This window comes from Pezoporus wallicus, unplaced genomic scaffold, assembly GCF_028554395.1.
Source record: "Pezoporus wallicus isolate ANWC-B61680 ecotype Strahan unplaced genomic scaffold, APGP_CSIRO_Pwel_v1 contig_5231, whole genome shotgun sequence".
NCBI lineage: Eukaryota > Metazoa > Chordata > Aves > Psittaciformes > Psittacidae > Pezoporus > Pezoporus wallicus.
Genome location: NW_026635973.1, coordinates 1825405 through 1838325, shown reverse-complemented (window position 1 = coordinate 1838325; position 12921 = coordinate 1825405).

Here is a 12921-nt window from a genome sequence, read left to right as displayed (position 1 = left end):
TGGCATGCTAACTGCCGTGTACACACCTAGAGTGAGAGGTCAGAGCCTACATGGATTGCTTTGCCTTCCCCCGGTGTAACTGCAGCACCTCAAGCCAGAAATCACACGTTCACAGTGCATGCTCTAATGTGCACAACAGGTACTGGTGAATGGTCCCTTGCGCTCTGAGTGCATCATCCTCTCTGGTTTTATATGTGAGGTTGCTGTGGAGATGTGCTGCTTAGGACTTTTGCTGAGAAAAGCATCATTTACCTTGAACCCTCCCTGTGTGATACTGTGTCAGAGAGCTGCTAATGGTGCAAAACCCTTCCCACAGCCCTGATGTTTACAGGTTGGCTGCGTGCATGCATGGATGAAATGCTGTTTCAGCTGGTTTTTAACAAGGGGAGTGAGCCCAGGAGCTCACTTGGTGTGCAGGTGAGCCCACGAGGTAGTTCACTTGTACACCCCTCTGCCAACCTGCTGCTTCGTGTGACATGAAGGCTATTGTGGAGCACTGGGGTTGGGCACAAACCCACTTGGAGCTCACCTCTTGTCCCCAGATACATGTTTTAAAAGAACAAACTCTGTGGCTGTTTGAACACTGCCACCTAATATATTACACTGGCACAGGGCAACCTTTCTTCACTCATGCCAGTGCTGTAGACATCAGCTCATTAGATGTGCACAGTAAATAATTTTCAGGTAGAATGTGGAAGAAGAGGTTTACCAATACCACCCCCTTCTGTGTGTGTGTCTGTCTCAAGTTGCACTTGAGGGCTTTCAGATGGCTTCCTCAAAGAAGAGAAGAAAGAAATCCATGTGTTGAGAGGGCAGTAGATGCAGGGTTCAGAAAGCACGTCATGCAGTCATCTAATTCTGTTCAGATAGATGGTAAGTTCTGCACTGAATTGTGTGGGTTTACCCAGTGATAGCCATTCCGGCAAACATGAGTCATGAAAGCTCTTTGGATGGAGAGCTGGAATCTGAAGCAGTGACAGACTGAATGTGCTGCTGCAATTTCAACAGACAAAATTTAAAGGAAGCTTTGTTTCCTCTAAGAGCTGATTAACCAAAGCTCTTTTTTAAGTCAGAACAATTCCTGGGGTTGTCATTCCAGGATGAGTAAACTGTGGCGTAAGAGTTGTTCTTCTTCCTCCTGCCTCCCTGAGGGGTTTTCAAGAGGGCTTCAAAAAGCACAGGAGAGGAAGAACTGGTTGTGGCAGTGGGAAGATGCCCACCCACCTGGGTACCAACATTCTCCCCTGTGCTCAGTGAGTGCCCAGTTCGGAGCCATCAGTCTGGGCTTGCAAAGCACTCCCCTTGGTCTAGAGAAAGCCCTGTAACAACCTGATCCTGCAGAGTCCTAGGGCTTGATAAGGTGAAAACTGTGGTGGTTGTTGCTCACTACCTGGCATCCTTTTGGGAAGGAGCACAGTAATGTGCTCACAGGGACAGGACAGTCACACGTGTAAGCGCTCTGCATCATCCATCGCCTGTCACTGGGCTCAAGTAGAGAAGGGGACAGCTAAGAGGAGGGACTTTGAATGAGGGAAAGGGAATAAACCAGGATAACGGATGTATGCCTTTTTCTTTAACACTGTGAACACTGTGGGCTGTTACATCCCTAAAACAAGCCCCCAGCCTGTAGCAGCTAATGTCCACAGGGAGCCAGTCACCAAGGCAGGACTTCAGTGTAAGCACGTCAAGCAGACAGGCGAGGGGGCTGTTGGTATCTAGCTCAGTAATAACCAAGAATAAACGACAGCAGTTGAAATACGTACTCCAAAGGAGTGTGAACTTATAGCAGTACCAGTGAGATGTGGAGTACCCCGAAGCCTTGGTGTCCTATTGGATGTGATTAATGCTCCTGTGTTTCCAGCACGACAGAAAGGGCTCCAGCTTCCATCAATTTAGGTGAAGGTCCCATTCTTGATTCCAAAGAAATATTCTTTTTTAATGATCTGTGTGTTTGTTAATTTTACCTTTAATATTTTAAAATTACTTTGTTCTGTATCACACTCACCAGACAGCAAATACATCATAGACTAGGCTGTCTGGACTGGACTGTAAGGGTCTACAGCTGTGAATAAACTAGCTGCATTTTGTGCACATGTATAATTCACTGTAGTTTTTCCTCTCTGCCTTGTCTTGGTTTTTGTCTCTCTATCTGTATGATCCCACAGGAAACCAACCCCTGAGACTGTAAGGTGAAGACCAGAGGCAGCTCACTGTGATCCTGGGGCAGTGGTTTCTTTGAGGACATCTCTAAAAGCTGTTTCTACAGAGAGGTAACAGGCTGCATTAAGACCAAAAGTAAATCCCTTCACACTTGTGGAGGCTTCCAGGGCCAGATGGATGATCCTGAGTCCAAGCCCCTGAAACTCAGGTTGGAAATGAGTCTGTACATTTGTGGTGTCCCTGCAGCGATGCTGCTCTGGGACTGGCACAGCGCTGCTTCTTCCCCTCGATGTCCCCTGCTGTGCCGTGCCAGCAAGCACTCGCACCCTGAGCATGAGATGTAGGTAGCAGAAATGGCTGAGGGTTTGTTTTCCTCCCCACATGAACCTAAATGTACCAAGAACTCAACACCAGCATTCAGCTCTGCTCCTCTGCCACTAGTGTAGACATTAGGCAAGTCGGGCTTCTGTGCAATGGGATAGAGCTGGGAAGAAATGTCAGAAGTAAGGAAATAAAAATTAAAAGCTTAAACTGCTTTTCCTTTTCTCTCTTCCCTTCTCTTCTTTTCCCTCCCCTTCTCTTCCTCTTCTCTTCTCTTCTCTTCTCTTTTCTCTTCTCTTCTCTTCTCTTCTCTCTCTCTCTCTTCTCTTCTCTTCTCTTCTTCCTTTCTCTTCCCCTCTCTTCCCTTCCCTTCTCTTCTCGTCCCTTCTCTTCCCTTCTTTTCCATTCTTTTTCCTTCTCTTCCCCTCTTTTCCATTCTTGTCCTTCTCTTCCCTGCTCTTCCCTTTTCTTCTTTTTTCCTTCCCTTCCTTTCCCTTCCCTTCTCCTTTTATTTCCTTCTTTTCCCTTCTCTTCCTTTCTTCCCTTCTCTTCTTTTTCCTTCTTTTCCCTTTTTTTCCCTTCTTTTCCCTTTTTGTCCCTTCTTTTCCCTTTTCCCTTTCTTCCCTTCTCTTCCTTTCTAGCTCTTTCTCTTCCCTTCTCTTCCTCCTTCTCTTCCCTTCTCTTTCCCTTCCCTTTCCTTCTCTTTTCTTCACCCTTCTCTTTCTTTCTTCCTCCTCTTCCCTTCCCTTCTCTTTCCTTCTTTTCCCTTCTCTTCCTTTCTTCCTTCCTTCCCCTCTCTCTTTCTCTCTTGCCCTTCCCCTCCTTTTCTTTCTTTCTTTCTTTCTTTTCACTTGCACTTAGGAGAAATTCCTGGGGCAATCAGGGCTGCTGAAGGCCGTATCTCAGCATCTCCCTGGCTCGGGCAGCTGCTGAGGATGCCTGCAGCACAATGCTTTTCCTGTCTGAGGAGCGAAACAATAAGGCTCAGACACGTTGCTTCCGGAAGCGCTTGCTAATAGGCAGCATTTTTACACACTGAATGTGCTGAAGCTCTAAACTGGATTTTAACTGCCTTGAGTAGATTTCAAAGGGCTTCCCAGAGCTGCAGAAAAAGCTCATGGCTGCCTTTACCAAGTGAAATTCTCATTATTATAAGATTTCTGAAGTGCTTCTATTGCATATATACAATAAAAGGCATTTTTATGACAAATGCCATCATTCTAAATTATATGATTGTGCATAATTGCATAGTTATTAATTCCATATTAATGACACATTGTGGCTTAATGGCAGCTCTCACTGTGCGAAGAAAAATCAGTGGAAATCACTGGTGCTGACTTATGGAGAACTGGGGAGTCAGGAGGGAAGCAAACCAGCAGCTGGGCTCCTGTTTGCTGTCAAGTGCTACCTCCTTGTGCCTGCTCAGGTGAGGAAAGGAAGGTTTAGATACCTCCAGTTAATGAACAAAGCACCCAAGTAAATACAGAGGGGCCAAACGAGTTAGCATTGCACGTTCCTTGGTCTTCTGAGAGGCTGTATGGGGGGGCTGTGTGGTTTTTAGTTGCTGGCTGGGATTAAACCCCGACACTGGGGTGCAGGGAGTGTCTCAGCTTTGAAAAGCGGAAGTTGCCCTCTCCCAGCAAAGGAAACGTGCTGTGCTTGAGATGGCTCAAGAAGCAGCCGGCAGCTGTGTGCAGGAAGAGAAAATCATCTCATCTCGAACTTGAAAGCAAAGCTTGGTTTCAAGTGAACACTCAGAGCAGCAGCAGCGTTTGCAGTGTACGGTCTGGGTGCCATGTCTCGTTTCTTCACTGAAATGTAAATGTGTAGGTAAGAAACACTTGGAGAAAGGCTCTTCCCTGTGGATTTCTTTCAAAACAATAGGAGAAGCTTCTCCAGATTTTGTCCATTTAGGAACTAGACCTTTTTAAAGTGGGGGCTGCAGGGAGAAGGTGGAACTGGGACTGAGGCTGGTCCAAGAGCTGTCTAAAACTGGCTTTAGTGGCCTGAAGGCACAGAAAGAAAGCATCTCCTTAAAACTGCTTTAAATCCCCAGTTTTGAAGCAAGGCTTGAGGACTGTGAGGGTGGTGAGGCACTGGAACAGGCTGCCAAAGAAGTGATAATGTCCCATCCCTGGCAGTGTTCAAGGCCAGGCAGCACAGAGCCTTGGGCAACATGCTCTAATGTGATGCGTCCCTGCCCATGGCAGATGGTTGGAACTGGATGATCTGAAGGTCCTTTCCAACCCAAACCATTCTGTGATTCTATGACACAGTGACAACCTCCTGATTTCTGTTTAGCCTTGCCTACGGCCTATCTGCATCAGCTTGCAAAAGCAGCCCTGGATTTTCTGGCCATCAGTAGCTGCTCCGTGAGTCCACCTGGGTTTTATTTCTAACTCCCTGTCTCAGGTGCGAGCTCACACAGTGTGTCAGTGTTCAACTGGCAGCAAACACGGGGTGCTGCACCTCCAAGAGAGCCTGACCTCAGCTAGTCCAGGAAATCGCTTTGCAGCTGCCTGCCCTGCACCACTGCAGCAGCACCAAAGGGCTGGTGCAATGTCCATAAGGTCATAGCTGGTGACACGTGCTCCAAATACAGCAGAGAGGAAAGGAACAGAGAAGTATAGAAGTGAATTGGGTAATCTGCAGATTGCAGTTTGTTTTTCACTCAGTTCCCCCATTGCCTTTGCGCTGCAAGGTCCTCCTGCCATGTGCCAGGTGCTTTCATCAGGGCAGTGTGCATTTAAGATGAGTAATGCCAGTGCTCTACAGGAATAATCTCCAAGCCACACAGCAGCAGCTGCATCTTACAGAAACAAAGTGAAGAAAATGGACAGTGAGTCCGGTGCAGCCCTGTTTTATGCACTGCTGAGATCTGTGGGTCTTCCAGCACATGGCCTCAGGCACTCCCTCTGGCCTTTGTAGCAGGAGGGATCTGTCCAGAGCAGGTCAGCCAGAGTGGTTTTGAAGGGAAAGCACACTTTAAAAGTAAATAGAGTGAGTCACGTTGCCTGTTGGCATAAAGGCAAAGCACGTAGGAGCAGGAAGCGCCTTTGTTTCGGAGGGTGCTTTCAGGTCAGGTTATCACTGAGGTGCATTTCTGGCTAGGGAAATAACGGCTTGCTCCAGCAGCAAGACTGTCCTACCTGGCAGGGGAAGCAATCTCATGCAGTTCAATATCAGGTACCCATGTCTTTGGCTTTTCTTTTGTATTTCACTTTGTATTTAATGATGAATCTTAAACCAGAATCTTGCCACTTACTGCCCATGAAAATGCCAGATGCACTGTGTCACACTGGTCTCATTCGGACCTTTTCTCAGCTCCCCTGGACTGGTCAGCTGCGGACGGGCTGGCAAAACTATTTGTGAGCTGCCCAGATTGCCCTACCAGCACTCTGAGCCAATGTACTGGTATCTGCAGCAATGCCAGCTTGCTTTGGGAACAAAGTGCAGTTTCCTTTGTGCTGAACAAATAAACACTGTGTGGGAATTGGTCATAACAGAAATACTTCTTTTTTTCTTTAATATCGGAGTTGCTTGTTTCAGAAGAGCTTGGGAATGCCTGTGACTGCTATCTGAAACTTGAATGAGGTATATCTATGATTGGAAGAGATTACTATTGCAGTAACACCAGGGATGATTCCATGTTTACAATGCAGCATAGAGGAACTGTCTGAAAACTGACAGTCTGCCTTGTGCCATAATCAATTATGAATTTGGGGTTTAGCGTAGTTTAGCCTGGAAATCATCCGAATTATCCTTTCTCCTTTAATTAAATGAAAAATCTTCCATTAGCCTCTGCTTCCCATGACCCGTGTTTTGGGCTCAGTTCATCCCGCTTGGCAAATGGGAGAACTGGAGAGAAACGGGGGAGAAAGCCAGAGAAGACTGAAGTCTGCAACCACCTTTGCTGCGTATCTGTTGCCAGGTACTGGCTCACTGAAACTTCTCACATCAGTATGGTCTGTCAGCAGTTCTGTTCCAGCTGTTGGCTGCTCACTGCTAAACCAAGAATTGGGAGATGAATTTGTTGCTGTGCTATAAAATGGCCCACAGCTAAAGTGATGGTTGGAGTATAGATAGACTTTACAATATGGGCAAGGAAAAGAAGAGAGATTTGTGGAAATGAGGGAGGTGTAGGCTTGTATATGCAAACTCTGCCCTGAAGGGTTCTGATTCATTTATTGAAATTGCTTCTAATGAAACTACCTTATGTGTGTGTGTTTTGTAACAAGAGTTTTAAAAGCTGTGCAATGAACAATGCCTAGCAAGGATCACACATGCACATCAAAGCTCTGCTCTTATTACTACTAGCATAACTTGATGAGTGTATGCTAGGTTGGGTTATAGAAATCTATTCTAAAGAAAGAATGCTCCACCTGAATGAATCTTCCATTTTATTCCTTGCTTTCTTACCAGTATCCATTTAAACCCTCCACCTTTGTAAAACACAGTGGAAAAAATAAGTATACATCTGTATACATTTTGTTAGCAGCACTATAGTTGTTGAAGTTCAGTTAATTAACATTTAAATTACTGTATTTAAAAACATTAATTAAATGAACAGGACCAGTTGAACAGGTTTCATCAAAGAAGTCAGTTTAAGTGAGAGTAAATATGGAGAACTATCAGCTCCCAAACCCAAAATATGCGAGCTCATCTTCCGTGAGATGCATCAAGCTGATTTCTTCCTTTATTGCTTCTGGCTTGGGCCTGCGTGTTGCAGTAACTAGATGGGGTTTCTTCTAGAATAAGATGAGAGGTGTGAGTAGCACCACATCTGAGAGCTTGAATACGAGTGCCATGTTAAATAAACTGATTTCTTTGGGATCTGTACTCTGGTAAGGAATTTATGATCTATCCCACATATCCCAGTGTGGAAAGATTCACTACAAATACTTGTCCACATTTACCCATATTATTTTCCTTAAAAATTCCCCCCCAGCAGTACAGTGCTTTCCATTCTTAAAACTCTATTAAAAAACAACTACAGTGAATTTTGAATATGACTATAAAAACTGGCTGTGGGTGCAATATTCCACCCTGATGCAGGGCCTGGCCCAGCCTGCAGCTGTGCTGCTGAGCACCAGCAGCTCCACTGCTTGCTCACTCTGGACCAGCAGCATGTGGCCATCTTCAACTAACGCTACAAAGCCTCTTAAATATTAGTTTCAGCTACTGCAGGGAGCTGTGCCAGCCACAGGCATAAAAATCCTGAATTGGTTGCAAAAAGGATGGAGAGCCAACGTTTTTATTCACTCTTTTATACATATACATATACATATATGAATATTTCATATATACATATACACACTGACAGACACATATACACGTGTAAGTGTTTGGGTTGTCACTTCAAAGGCTTTGGGTTCTGCCCCTTTTGCATTTGCCATGGGTTTTGTTTGTTTTTTCTTCCAGAGTGCCTTAATGATTCAGGGATGTAGCACTGTTAATGTGCTGGACATGAGGATCCAGGCCAAGTTTCTCCCTTCATCCAGGGCAGGCTGTCACACCGGAACCTGGGAAAGGTGTGTTCTCTCCCTCCCATCCTGCGGAGATCCCAGATGGCTGCAGTGTCAGCTCAAGTCACTCCCTGCATGGTAACCTCCCTCTGAAGCCTAGAGGATACTGGTTGAAAAGCCAGAAGCCTTCTGTGGAAGTACTTGTGAGTCATGGGGTAGCTGGTAGGCGAGAGTGGCTTGTCTGTGTGTTTTAAAGTAACGAAGTTTTCCATCTTTCTCTAGAATTAAAACCACTTTCTGTTTAAACATTTACAGTTCTTTAATGCACATACCTCTGACACATCTTACAGCTACTCAGGAATACTGTAGTGTGTGTTTTCCAGAAGCCTTCAGGACAGTGACTGTTTCAAAGGCTTACTGCTGGAGTAATTTAACAGTTGTGCTGTAGAAATGGGGAGGTGAGCAGCCCAGCAGAAGACACAGTAGCCAAAACTCTTATCTCAAGACCTATTTCTTGGAGAATTGCATCAACTTCCCTTAGTCAAGAATGAGTCTTATTTATAAATTCACATACAATACAGAAAAGGAAGCGTCTTGCACAGTTGTGGAGGTCAAAGTTTCAATGTGTTTTTTTCTCCTCCTCCTGTTTAGAGAACTGAAGTTGCTGGCATGTGCCCGTGTCTCTCTCCTTGCTGAGCCCAGCACAGTTGATAGCCTTGGACATCATTTTAAAGCTGTTTCTAAAGATAAACACTTTGCAAAAGATCCCAGAATGCAAGTGCTCAACAGAACTCACCCAGGGCCACACTGTGTGTTAGCAGGCTGCTCTTTTTACACAGGGCTGTAAGTTCCAGTTTCATGTGTCGTAAACTAATATATAATTAGAAACTTCTATAGTCAAGGATGGAATCTCGGCCTTACTGAGGGCTGTATAAACAAAACCTCTGTAGCAGAGGTTAATCCCAAATCTCCTGCTCCTTTTTAAAGGGCCATTGTATTGCTGAAAAACTATGAATAAAATTACATATACTAATCAAAACAGTCCCCAAAGTGCCTGAGCACACTAGCACGCTTTAATCTCAACAACAGCTTTAAGAAGGGGATTGTCCTCTGTTTTTCAACAGCAGTTTGAGAAGCAGAGATGGTTTTTGTCAGTAACCAGAATTCAATGTGTCTTCTCTCCCAGGTTATGCTGTGATCCAAAATAGACAACACATGTGGTCATCACCATCCACTTGGCTACAGCAGTGTCCTGAAGGCAGCTGCCAGCCAGGAGGTTTCTTCTCATGCAAACAGTAGAGGTATTTTCACTAGACAGGCTAGGATGCTTTGACCATATATAATACTAGAAAGAAGGAGAAAGGGAAAACATATGTGTGTGCATATATACTATAATTCACATAGCATATGCATATATTGGATGTACATATAGTTACATATATATAAATATATGGGTTTGTTTTTTTTAACAGAGTAGAAACCCCCACCTTACTGTGAGTCTTAGGGGTGTTTTCTTCTACAGAAGCAAAGGGCTAATCAGGAGAGGAAATAGAAGCAGATTACCCCACCCACCTCCAAAGCCTGTGCTAAAGCCATTTATCACAACAGGTCTCAGCCTTCTTGGGTTGGCAGCTTTATAGGAGGACTCATTTGTGCAACCTTCTCATGGCACCTACAAAAAAACAACGGTAAAATAACCCCAAAGTAGCAATAACACTTGTCTTAAGCACAGAGATGGCTAGTTACGGTCTGTATACATGGGAATTACCTGACAGCCAAGCTGTGGGACTGGGAAAGATCAATTTTTACCAGAAATGTATTTTCCGAGCTAAACAAATTTAGAGGGAGTTTGTGATCAGCTCTTATTGCTGCAATGTGTTACGGTTGTGTTTCCCGAATGCTGGTTTGGTGAACTTAACATGGGTTTAATCCTTTGAAAGATAAAAAAAAACAAAATATGCATCTTATTACATTGAAAGAGATAAGTAGATGGACAGAAACAGTATAAAAATGAATGTAAGAACTTTATTTTTCTGGTCACTGGAATTTAAGTGATTATTTTGGTCTTCAAATACTATTGGAATGAGAATGCTGCTGCGATGGGTCTTATTTTACATCACAGCCACAAACATTTGCATGTAAAATGAGAACTAGGAAGGGAAAAAATACAAGATAGGCATTGAATATGTAAACATTATTGTGTAACAATGAAAAATAAAGGTCAAAGGTTTTATAGTAAAATAGAATGTTTCAGGAAGTGTTTACACATTAAGTAATTAAAAGAAGACAGGTTAGATATACCTTGAATTTGGTTCTGTAGACTTTACTTATTCAAGGGCTCTACTGTGAGTCCTGAGTTTTCATACAACAGTGAGAAAGCATAACACAGTTATGAGACTACAGATGTATGACCTTAAATATCAGTACACACAGAAATAACAGTAATTCATAGTATCACAGGCAGCATTAACCTGGTTAATAACAGTTGAGGGGACTCACATGGTCACCTATTCTGAACTGTAAGTCTTGGAATATTAACTGTAACCAATATCCCAGTGTTTTTACAAGTATCTTTTATTAAATTAAAGATAACTTACTATCTGGGGATACTAAATGCAGTGCCTCCAGTCTTAGAGGGGTTCATCATTTGGAGAAAGGTCCTCCTTAAAGCCAACCTGTTCTCCAAAGGCCAGTCAGTGACAGCACTGAGATTTTACAGAGTACAGATAATATTAAATTTCCACATAGCCAAGTACTTTATATCTTCTCTTAAACTCAAGCAGTTTTTACTGCCAAGTGTGTGTCCTGAAGAGACATGAGAATCTTGGCTCTGAAGCAATTTCTCCTGGTCCTTGCTGGAGGAGAGTAAAATAATCCCGTTTTTGGTTATCAGTATGTTTTCCACCATTCTCCTGAGTCTTGTCACAGTTAACACCCACTGCCCAGTACTTTTTGAATGGCTTCTTCCCAATCTCCTGCCCCTTTTTCTACCTCCAGCTGAAGTGTATTTCAGAGGCAAGAATTAGCGCAGGAAAGGAGGCAGGCAGCCTTGGTGGGACCAGCTCCAGCACCAGAGCCTTCTTTGAGTCTTACTGGAATCAAAAGGAGAGTCGAGGGTTGAATTATAGAATCATAGAATAGTTAGGGTTGGAAAAGACCTTAAGATCATCAAGTTCCAACCCCCCTGCCATGGGCAGGGACACCTTATGCTAAATCATATCACCCAAGGGCTCGTCCAACCTGGTCTTGAACACTGCCAGGGATGGAGCATTAACAACCTCTCTGGGCAACCCATTCCAGTGCCTCACCACCCTAACAGGAAAGAATTTCTTCCTTATATCCAATCTAAACTTCCCCTGTTTAAGTTTTAACCCCTTACCCCTTGTCCTATCGCTACAGGCTCTAATGAAGAGTCCATCCCCAGCATCCCTATGGATCAGAATCTTACAGGGGCACGAGGGTAGTGTTCTCAGGTAGATGTGATATTGTAGTGCTTAATATTTGTTGTTAAATGAAACAAAACATTGTTAATGGCCCAACAGCTTTCCAATCCAGGTTTATTAAACAATCTCCCAACCAACCTCTTACTCTGAAGGCATGCTTGTTCTCTAAATGAGACCACAACTGAAAACCTTCATATTTAAGCATATTAATTGTAGGTCTCTGTTGCCAACAGCATGAAGCAGGCTAATTCCAAGTAGTAGCTGCTGTAATTAAGACAGCTACAGAAAACAGTCCTTAACATCATAATTGTAAACTCTGCAATAGTAATAAAGCACAAATCTTAGTTGGCACCAAAAACATTCATTATCTGAAGCCAGAAATGAAGCTTCAGTTGCATTCTTTAGCATAGCAAGTTATCAAATGTCATTCAGATAAAATCTGATTGCCTTAATGCAACTGAAATACAAATTTATTCTGACTGTGTTTCTTTAAATCATGCTTAAACACGACTCCGGTTTGACTGGGTAACTGTTAATCTCATTTAGATGCCTCCTATTGTATCATGTAGTGAAAAGCATAATGAATGCCTAAGAAAATACAACTTGACCTATCTGGTATAAAACAGGGGTGATACAAAATGGATTGCCTGGGAAAATTAGAAAATTTAAGGCCAAACTAGGCAGAATAAGTAGTAAAATCTATTTATTTTTCTTTTTACCAGTTCATGTGTGACGGTCCATTTCCTGCACTCAGTTACTTGGGTAAGAAGCTTGCCATACTCTTAATCCAAACATTATAGCTAGAAACATAAAAAAATAATACCCCAAAACAACTTTGGGATGAGTTAAGGCCATGGTTACCCTAGATCTTTCTTTATGTCCGTTCGGTTTTGGTTGTGGGGTTTGGGTGGTGGGTTTTTGCTTTGTGGTGATGTTATTGTTGTTTTGGGTTTAATCTGAGGTTTTTGATGTGTGTCATTGCCAGTCTTCTGTATTGGGCCACAGTGGTCTTTTGGGGGAATCTTCCTTGATTTGGGAAGCTTTATTAGGCCCGAATGAGAGTTCTCAACCTGATGTGTCTGAATTTTGGCTGTTCTGGTTGTCAACCAAATGTGTCTAAATTTAGGCTGTTTTGGAGGTCCATAAAGATCGTACAAACACAAGCCTTAAACTCACGCTTAAAGGCCTTAATTGCTTTTAAGATGCAAACGCTTGAAACAACCTATTTTACATTAAACCTCACTCTGTGTGACAACTCGTTAACGTTTTCACAACTTACTGTTCAGCCTGCTGAAGCATGCATTAGACTTCCCGATTTCAAAACCTGCCAGGAACTCGAATACCCCTTTCTGCAAAAGGTGCCTCAGAAAGACACCGGTAACCGCACACTGCTTATTTTTTCCTCTTTTTTTTATTTCTCTTTTGGACAGAGCGAGCGTTTCACCACAGTCCAGCGCTTGAGGCGGCAACCCCGCGAGCGCTCCCTATGGAACAGCCCCGTTTCTGTTTACCGCCCCGCGGCGGGGCCTGCG